This window comes from Cibotium barometz, chromosome 44 (assembly GCF_041138505.1).
Source record: "Cibotium barometz isolate CiBa-2024 chromosome 44, ASM4113850v1, whole genome shotgun sequence".
In the NCBI taxonomy this organism is placed as follows: domain Eukaryota; kingdom Viridiplantae; phylum Streptophyta; class Polypodiopsida; order Cyatheales; family Cibotiaceae; genus Cibotium; species Cibotium barometz.
The window spans coordinates 14,434,249-14,445,603 of record NC_141089.1 but is presented as its reverse complement, the minus strand read 5'-3'; positions in this window follow the sequence as shown (position 1 = coordinate 14,445,603).

Genomic DNA, 11,355 nt, shown 5'->3' with positions numbered 1-11,355 from the left:
TAGATAGTATTTATGCATCGTTACTCTACTCCACCTAAGCCAAGAACTGTGAATTCATTTAATAATTCACTAGTTTTTGGAGCTTCCCTCTTTCTTCAATCCCCATTAGTGGCTCCATCAACATACTTAACCAATTGATTGGTTGGGGGCCTCTACCGTGAACAAAGAATCAAGCAAGTTGTAAGGTAATTAGTGAATATTGATCTTTCTATAATTTCTCAATGTTTCTCTCTTCTCAACCCCTCTCAAGCTTGAGAAGTTTAATTGGTATGGTTTTTTTTTAATGCTATTGAAGTTTGAATAGTAGTGAAGAGTTACATAATGCTATTGAAGTTAATTTTCATTTATGTTTAAATTCTAATGATTTTTATGTAAATTCTCTCTCTCACTCAAGAAATGGTCATACTCATGACCCATTCTCAATCCAAATCAAGCTTTTCATAAAGCTTTTCCTTAACCCAAGATTAAGCTATGCTTGAGGCCAAATTAATGGCTTTTTTCTATGCTTTTAGTTTATGTATATTAATGATTCAATCCATTATGGATTAATAATCCAATTAGAGATCATTTTAATTATTTCCTTAATGATAAGCATTATCCCTTAGAAAAATTGAGATTTATCAGTCATAGCAACGGAGCTATGGTAAAATTTTTATAAAAATTATGCATAAAATAATCTCATTCAAAGCATAAAAAGAGGACTTCCTAACATATTCTAGGAATTATCATCCTAGATTAATTGAAAGAATTTCATTACAATCATGGAGAAATTGAATTTTAATATCATGCATAAAGGATAAGTTTTTATATCAAAAGTGTTATTTTTACCATTTTTATTTCATGCATAGAAGTATGCATAATGGATAAATTTTTATATCAAAAGTGTTATTTTTACCATTTTTATTTCATGCATAGAAGTATGCATAATGGATAAATTTTTATATCAAAAGTGTTATTTTTATCATTTTTATTTCATGCATAGAAGTATGCATAATGGATAAATTTTTATATCAAAAGTGTTATTTTTACCATTTTTATTTCATGCATAGAAGTATGCATAGTGGATAAATTTTTATATCAAAAGTGTTATTTTTATCATTTTTAATTTTCATGCATAGAAGTATGCATAAAGGAAAATTTTTTATATCAAAAGTGTTACTTTTATCATTTTTAATTTTCATGCATAGAAGTATGCATAAAGGAAAAATTTTTATATCAAAAGTGTTACTTTTATCATTTTTAATTTTCATGCATAGAAGTATGCATAAAAGAAAATTTTTATATCAAAAGTGTTACTTTTATCATTTTTAATTTTCATGCATAGAAGTATGCAAAAAAGAAAATTTTTTATATCAAAAGTGTTACTTTTATCATTTTTAATTTTCATGCATAGAAGTATGCATAAAAGAAATTTTTTTTTATATCAAAAGTGTTACTTTTATCATTTTTAATTTTCATGCATAGAAGTATGCATAAAGGAAAAAATTTTATATCAAAAGTGTTACTTTTATCATATTGGATTTCATGCATATAGGTATGCATAAAAGATATTCTTTTTATACTAAAAGTGTGATTTTCCTCATAAATGGATTTTATGCTTAACTTAGAAGCATAAGAGAAATTCTTTTATTCTAAAAGTGTAATTCTCTACCAAATTGAAATTATGCATAAGAAGATGCATAAAAGATTGATTTTAATTTCGAAAGTGTTAGTCTCCTTAAATGGAATTTATGTATAAATAAATGTGTAGAGAAATCTTATATCAAATATAAGAATTCTCTTTTTTTTAAAAAAACATATGAAAAGTGATAAGAGGTGATAAGAGGTGTATGAGATGTGATAAGAATTGATAAGATGCGTATGGAAAGTGATAGGATGTGATAAGAGGTGTATGAGATGTTGTAAGAATTGATAAGATGCGTATGGAAAGTGATAGGATGTGATAAGAGGTGTATGAGATGTTGTAAGAATTGATAAGATGCGTATGGAAAGTGATAGGATGTGATAAGAGGTGTATGAGATGTAAAAAGATGTGATAAGATGTGTATGAGATGTGATACGATTTGATAAGATGCGTATGGAAAGTGATAGGATGTGATAAGAGGTGTATGAGATGTAAAAAGATGTGATAAGATGTGTATGAGATGTGATAGAATGTGTTAAGATGAGTTAGGATGTGTTAAGATGTATATGGGATGTGTTAGGACGAGAATGGATGTAATATGGTTGTATGAATGTGATGTGGATGTATACATGTAGATGTATATGTATGAATGTGAATGTTGATGTGGATGTGGATGTATGGATGTAGATACGGATGTGTATGTATGTATGTGGATGTGTATGTATGAATGAGGATGTAAAAATGGACGTATGTATATAGATGTGGATGTATGGATGTATGTATGTAGATGTGGATGTATGTATGTAGATATGGATGTATGGATGTGATTGTGAATGAAGAGGTGGATGTGAATGTATGGATGTAGATACAGATGTGGATGTATGTATGTAGATGTGGATGTATGGATGTGATTGTGAATGAAGAGGTGGATGTGAATGTATGGATGTAGATACGGATGTGGATGTATGTATGTGAATGTGGATGTATGAATGAGGATGTGAAAATGGATGTATGCATGTGAATGTGGATGTATGAATATGAATGTGGATGTGTGGATGTGGAAATGGAGGTATGGATGTATGAATGTAGATGTGGATGTATGCATGTAGATGTGTATGTATGAATGTGAAATTGGATGTATGATGTGGACGTACGAACATGGATATGTATGTAGAATAATGAATATGAAGAAGTATGTGAAATAATGTAGTCTATATGAGTGAATGGATGAGAACGATGGAATGTGGAATAAGTAATATGGTCCGAGAGTGGATAATATGGAAAGACAAGAGTTCGTTATAGAAACTGTATTTGTGACTGTTTGTAAATGACTGTTTTATGTCAAGAATGCTGGAGAAGCATTTTGACCGTCTTGAGGATTAAGGTCATGAAGACTGAACTGATAAAGTTGCAACTGCTGACGGAGAGTCAATGGAGGACGTCTCGCGTAGCAAGGTCGATCGAGGTCTTGACCAGCCTCGGCTCGATTTAAATGGTGAGCTTCCGGTACGGTGGATGAGGGACCAAGGAAGCGGCCTATGAGTGAAGCGCTAGGTCACCTGCGAAGGATCCTAGAGGGTGCTGACCATACGGTGCTCGGGCTCTGGGTCGCCGAAGATACCCACACGTGCGTCGTGGAAGATATTGGAATAAGGAGTAAGAGTTGTTTTCTGAAACCGGGCATGGATCTGGTTGATTGACCTTGCTGGTCCTCAACAGATGAGTCCATGGCTCTTTTATATGGATCTGTGGGTTGATCTTGCTGATCTTCCACGGAGACTCCATTCTATTATATGAATATATTGCCGGTTACTATGAGCTAGGAACCATGGAAAAGGCCCCTGAGAGAACAGGTGGTGAGCGTTCTGGTTGCCAATGATGCCATAAGTATACTGATGAAAGAATGACTGGAAATAAGGATTCAACCAGAGACTTTGAGGTTTGTCATCAGTGACATAATGGTTTTATTAAAGGATTGTTTTAAAGCTAGTTGATGCTAAGAAAAAGGCAATTTTATATTGGGTGTGTAAGTGGTATGACTAGTTTTATGTTTGCATGAATTTCCGGCTAGGGGGCCTTGGAACTCTTTTCCTTGGTACCCGGGACAAAACCTAACCAAATTCCAAATTGGATCCCATCACTACAGTGGTTGGGCGGTTGGCTAACCCATGGGATCGGATGGGGTTAGGCTGGACTGATGGATCCGTAAATCAAGATTTAATTTCTATTATTACGATAGATGAAGTAAATCCGGATAGAAATTGTTCTATGGATAGGAATCAACGGCTGTGCCTCTTGATGGGGAAAAAAGCGTTGATCCCAATGATCCAAGTGCAAGTTCTTCCTTGATTTGACCAAGTACCGTTAAAGGTGCAGTCAGATCAGTTTGGTCAGTAATGATCTTGACTACGTTAGAGTAAAGAGTTATCCTGGTGGAATCGCCCATGCTTTCCGGGTAAAGGAAGTTTTTCCGGTTTCGGTTTTGGACAAACCGACGGATTAGTCTCTTGTCCGGATATCCGTGGGTGAGGCCCCGAGTGTGGGACCCCTGTCCCGCGTGAGAAGTGCTACTTCCGCTGCTAGTACCCCGAATCCGTTGCTCGGTGGAAACAGGGATCTCACAGTTGGTATCAGAGCGGTTTTGAAAGCTAATAAAGATAATTAAATTTTTATCTGAAATTGGTAATAAGAATTCAGAAACAGCATTTTCATAATGTATTATCATTCCGTAAGCTTCTTTAATGAAGAAATTTTAATCAAAGAAATTGTTTTTATAGATGGAAGTTCCACATTTATCTGGTATTCCCGACCTCACCTAGTCTCAAGATATGATTGCATTTGCCTTCGAGCATCTCATCTCTTCCGCTTCAACTCAAACAAGCCGAGCAAGACTCGCACGCCATTTCGCGGATTTATATTTTCCTACCCCAGCGGAGAGAATACAACATAAGTGGTTTGCAGGGCAATATGTCCATGCCCATTGCAACCACCATACAATGCTGTGGCAGAATCTCTCATTGACTATGATCCTGTTAAAGCTGAAAATGGTGCGTGGTGTCATTCTATATCATTCGACACCTCGAAATTTCAGACTTTCATGTCGAATTTATAGACTCCTTAGTCGATTTATCCCTAAGGAGAAAATAATAGCTCCCTTCGCAGTTAGAGAACTTATGTAACAGGGCATGACTATGGCCCAGTACCGTCGTCTTATGCGTCTCTCGAAGAGATTTTGAATTTTGGAGCCGAGCCACTCTATGTAATTATTGCAACTTGTATATAAATATACAAATGTTTTTTTTAACGTACAATCGGATAAAGAAAAATCTATTTATCAGACTTAAGTCATAGATCTCCAATAAGATCAACTGAGGAGCAAATTATGTCAAAAGTTTATCAAGACGCACAAAAAGGTTGTAATTGTTTGATATAATTCATACAAATTGTTAAATTCAAATTGAAATTCGTAAATTAGTAATTGGGTCTTCAATTGGAAGTACCGCAATTGTATGGAACCCTGACTTGCTTGAGACCTAGACATGATGGTATTTACCTTATAGTTTCGAGTATCATGACTATCCGTATATACCGAGGGTATAATTGCAGCTCTTTACCGACAGTATATACGAGTAAATCTAAGACTTGAAATTATAAGCGTTAATGCTATCCAGATGATGATTTTGAATGTGGTTGATATGATTTTTAATTCTGTTTGGGAACTGATGAATTGATTTGGATTCTGATTGAAAAATGATGATCCCTGAAATTTGGTTGAAATGTAATAAGCTGACTGAAACCACAATGTGGATGATTGGGACGAGTCCCTGTAATGATAAATGATGAAAATGATTCAGCAAATCACTATGAGATTAGTGGATTATGTTGTCAAATTGCTACTGTTAATACTTGAGACGGTAGATCAAGTTAAGGGATGACAAATTGAGAACTTGCTTAACTTAAATTCCGTGGAGGAATGTTCAGAAGGAAATTTTCGGTCTAATGGACCATTATCATGTTAAAGGTATGAATGATATGATTTGAATGAATTGTTATTTAATGATGAATTCTATATAAGGGATATTTATCCCCATATTCTGTTGGGATGACCGGAATATAAGGAACCCCAGAATAAATTGGATCTTAAGCAAAAAAGTTGTCCTCTACTTGCGAGATGAGGACATCTTGCACCTTTTAAGTGGGGTAGAATGTAAGATTCCTCCCCCAGCCTTAGAGGTATACAGGAGTAAGAATCTCCCTTTCTGATCTTATAATTATTCTATCTCTAAAATAAAAGAAAGATTCTGTTTAAAAAAGGAAGAACCTTTTTCCTGAATACTTCTCAAGAGTCCCACCTGTTTTAAGGATTCAGAACAACGAGTTCAGAAGTGAGAATCGATGTTTTGGATATCAAGGTTTTGGTCTCGAGTACGGCCCAAAAGAAGTTCTTTATCTCTTGGGAAGTATAAGAAGTTATCTCCCAGATATTGTGGACCAAAGAAAGTAGGTGATTTAGCTTACGAACTTCTTTTATCTCCTCATCTCAAAGTTCTAAATGCCTTCTATAGAAAAATATGCCAAACCCAAATCATGGAAAGACGGTAAAACTTCAGTGGCAAGTTACCGTTGGCTTCCAAGTTACGCTAGCTCCTTCCTTTATATAAGTCGTAACTTTTACTTGTCGTTCACAGTAATCTTACTCCCATCGATCTCCTTTCTTTCTTAATCTCCTTCATGGCTTGGCAACAAGAATTAGTTTTATCCATAATGATTCCTCACCTTCAAGACGCAAGTGAGTCTGTGAAGAAGGATTTTATAGAACAGTATGAGCGCTCACTTTTTCCTCACCTAGGAACTTCTGTAGCGCAGACCAAATGGCGGACCTATCAAGACATAACTAGGGTAACACCCTGGGGTCAGCAGCACTTTCGTAACAATGTCCGCTTGGCCATGGTTATCGAAGCCTTGGGTTTGGGTCCTCGATACTACTGCGTCATGAGATCAAGACATCTTGGGTTTTCTGAGCGGGTCTTCTTACTGGCGTGTTTTCTTCCTCATGAGAAGATATGCCTTTACCCCGTTTTTGGCTTGCCTCTCAGAGGTCCTTTTGTTAGAACACCTCATACCACTGAGATAGGCGCAGCAATAACCCACAGAATCATTCCCATAGATGAGTTACCTTATACTTGTGCAGCTTGTGAGGACTGCTTTTGTGACCATATGATGGACGGGCTTATGGAAGTGTAAAGAGTTCCTCTATCTTTACTGTATAAGTTCCGAGAATGAATAAAGTTTAAATCTTGTTCGTATTTTGAATCTTGCTCTCTTTAAGACTTATCTTGGTGGTTAATCTTGATTAAAATTTTTCTCTAAGTCTCATATTCGTGAATCTTGCGAAATTATCACAAGTTGCGAGATGAGGACATCTCGCGTTTTTTAAGTGGGGTAGAATGTAAGATTCCTCCCCCAACCCCTTTTTGATGTCTAGTATCTTCCCCTGTAATCAACCCTCTTCAGAAATATAAAGACCCTGTTGCTAACTATTTTAGCCTAGAGAGAGGAAAATTATTCTAGAGAGAGAATATTCAGATTTTGAATATTTTGGATAGAAAAATATCTCTTCTAATTCAGATGAGTTCCCCTGAAACAGAAATTCAAAAAAGAATTTTCCAATGTGCAATTGGAATTAATTGAAAATAGGTATAAAGAACCTTAGCCTAAGGGTCTAGATTTTCAGAAATCTTTAGACTATGGTCCAATTAAGGTTCCTATGGACCAATAGCATCAATCCATGTGTAGGGAGGAGATAAATCCAACTTGTAAAAAGAAAATACCCAAAAATGAGTAAATGCTCACATGAGGTGAAGAGTTGAAAATGTACAAGGTTTATTAGTAAAAAACTATGTGCAATATTAAAAATATGAGATATTTTGGGTATAATGATTTTATTATGACACATATGTAAGGAAGGGGAGTCCCTTAAATGCTCACATAAGATGAAGAGTTGAAAATGTACAAGGTTTATTAGTAAAAAACTATGAGCAATATTAAAATGATTCCATTATGACACATATGTAAGGAAGGGGAGTTCTTTAAAGGAGGTGCATATTTCACATAAGATGAAGAGTTGAAAATGTACAAGGTTTATTAGTAAAAAACTATGAGCAATATTAAAATGATTCCATTATGACACATATGTAAGGAAGGGGAGTTCTTTAAAGGAGGTGCATATTTCACATGCTTGAATGAGTTTTAAACTCATAAACATTGAGATATTTCATCTCTCCTCTCTTCTCATTCAAGTCTAGTTCCAGAAAGTTAGCTTAACTGACCTAAAAATGGTCAAATATTGACCAAACTGATTTGAAAATTCTAGAATCAGTTTGTTTGGTTAGGAGCTCAATTTTTCCTATAAATAGAAGCCTCCCCCTTGTTAAAAAATAGATAGTGTTTATGCATCGTTACTCTACTCCACCTAAGCCAAGAACTGTGAATTCATTTAATAATTCACTAGTTTTTGGAGCTTCCCTCTTTCTTCAATCCCCATTAGTGGCTCCATCAACATACTTAACCAATTGATTGGTTGGGGGCCTCTACCGTGAACAAAGAATCAAGCAAGTTGTAAGGTAATTAGTGAATATTGATCTTTCTATAATTTCTCAATGTTTCTCTCTTCTCAACCCCTCTCAATCTTGAGAAGTTTAATTGGTATGGTTTTTTTTTAATGCTATTGAAGTTTGAATAGTAGTGAAGAGTTACATAATGCTATTGAAGTTAATTTTCATTTATGTTTAAATTCTAATGATTTTTATGTAAATTCTCTCTCTCACTCAAGAAATGGTCATACTCATGACCCATTCTCAATCCAAATCAAGCTTTTCATAAAGCTTTTCCTTAACCCAAGATTAAGCTATGCTTGAGGCCAAATTAATGGCTTTTTTCTATGCTTTTAGTTTATGTATATTAATGATTCAATCCATTATGGATTAATAATCCAATTAGAGATCATTTTAATTATTTCCTTAATGATAAGCATTATCCCTTAGAAAAATTGAGATTTATCAGTCATAGCAACGGAGCTATGGTAAAATTTTTATAAAAATTATGCATAAAATAATCTCATTCAAAGCATAAAAAGAGGACTTCCTAACATATTCTAGGAATTATCATCCTAGATTAATTGAAAGAATTTCATTACAATCATGGAGAAATTGAATTTTAATATCATGCATAAAGGATAAGTTTTTATATCAAAAGTGTTATTTTTACCATTTTTATTTCATGCATAGAAGTATGCATAATGGATAAATTTTTATATCAAAAGTGTTATTTTTACCATTTTTATTTCATGCATAGAAGTATGCATAATGGATAAATTTTTATATCAAAAGTGTTATTTTTATCATTTTTATTTCATGCATAGAAGTATGCATAATGGATAAATTTTTATATCAAAAGTGTTATTTTTACCATTTTTATTTCATGCATAGAAGTATGCATAGTGAATAAATTTTTATATCAAAAGTGTTATTTTTATCATTTTTAATTTTCATGCATAGAAGTATGCATAAAGGAAAATTTTTTATATCAAAAGTGTTACTTTTATCATTTTTAATTTTCATGCATAGAAGTATGCATAAAGGAAAAATTTTTATATCAAAAGTGTTACTTTTATCATTTTTAATTTTCATGCATAGAAGTATGCATAAAAGAAAATTTTTATATCAGAAGTGTTACTTTTATCATTTTTAATTTTCATGCATAGAAGTATGCAAAAAAGAAAATTTTTTATATCAAAAGTGTTACTTTTATCATTTTTAATTTTCATGCATAGAAGTATGCATAAAAGAAATTTTTTTTTATATCAAAAGTGTTACTTTTATCATTTTTAATTTTCATGCATAGAAGTATGCATAAAGGAAAAATTTTTATATCAAAAGTGTTACTTTTATCATATTGGATTTCATGCATATAGGTATGCATAAAAGATATTCTTTTTATACTAAAAGTGTGATTTTCCTCATAAATGGATTTTATGCTTAACTTAGAAGCATAAGAGAAATTCTTTTATTCTAAAAGTGTAATTCTCTACCAAATTGAAATTATGCATAAGAAGATGCATAAAAGATTGATTTTAATTTCGAAAGTGTTAGTCTCCTTAAATGGAATTTATGTATAAATAAATGTGTAGAGAAATCTTATATCAAATATAAGAATTCTCTTTTTAAAAAAAAAACATATGAAAAGTGATAAGATGTGATAAGAGGTGTATGAGATGTGATAAGAATTGATAAGATGCGTATGGAAAGTGATAGGATGTGATAAGAGGTGTATGAGATGTTGTAAGAATTGATAAGATGCGTATGGAAAGTGATAGGATGTGATAAGAGGTGTATGAGATGTAAAAAGATGTGATAAGATGTGTATGAGATGTGATAAGATTTGATAAGATGCGTATGGAAAGTGATAGGATGTGATAAGAGGTGTATGAGATGTAAAAAGATGTGATAAGATGTGTATGAGATGTGATAGAATGTGTTAAGATGAGTTAGGATGTGTTAAGATGTATATGGGATGTGTTAGGACGAGAATGGATGTAATATGGTTGTATGAATGTGATGTGGATGTATACATGTAGATGTATATGTATGAATGTGAATATTGATGTGGATGTGGATGTATGGATGTAGATACGGATGTGTATGTATGTATGTGGATGTGTATGTATGAATGAGGATGTAAAAATGGACGTATGTATATAGATGTGGATGTATGGATGTATGTATGTAGATGTGGATGTATGTATGTAGATATGGATGTATGGATGTGATTGTGAATGAAGAGGTGGATGTGAATGTATGGATGTAGATACAGATGTGGATGTATGTATGTAGATGTGGATGTATGGATGTGATTGTGAATGAAGAGGTGGATGTGAATGTATGGATGTAGATACGGATGTGGATGTATGTATGTGAATGTGGATGTATGAATGAGGATGTGAAAATGGATGTATGCATGTGAATGTGGATGTATGAATATGAATGTGGATGTGTGGATGTGGAAATGGAGGTATGGATGTATGAATGTAGATGTGGATGTATGCATGTAGATGTGTATGTATGAATGTGAAATTGGATGTATGATGTGGACGTACGAACATGGATATGTATGTAGAATAATGAATATGAAGAAGTATGTGAAATAATGTAGTCTATATGAGTGAATGGATGAGAACGATGGAATGTGGAATAAGTAATATGGTCCGAGAGTGGATAATATGGAAAGACAAGAGTTCGTTATAGAAACTGTATTTGTGACTGTTTGTAAATGACTGTTTTATGTCAAGAATGCTGGAGAAGCATTTTGACCGTCTTGAGGATTAAGGTCATGAAGACTGAACTGATAAAGTTGCAACTGCTGACGGAGAGTCAATGGAGGACGTCTCGCGTAGCAAGGTCGATCGAGGTCTTGACCAGCCTCGGCTCGATTTAAATGGTGAGCTTCCGGTACGGTGGATGAGGGACCAAGGAAGCGGCCTATGAGTGAAGCGCTAGGTCACCTGCGAAGGATCCTAGAGGGTGCTGACCATACGGTGCTCGGGCTCTGGGTCGCCGAAGATACCCACACGTGCGTCGTGGAAGATATTGGAATAAGGAGTAAGAGTTGTTTTCTGAAACCGGGCATGGATCTGGTTGATTGACCTTGCTGGTCCTCAACAGATGAGTCCATGG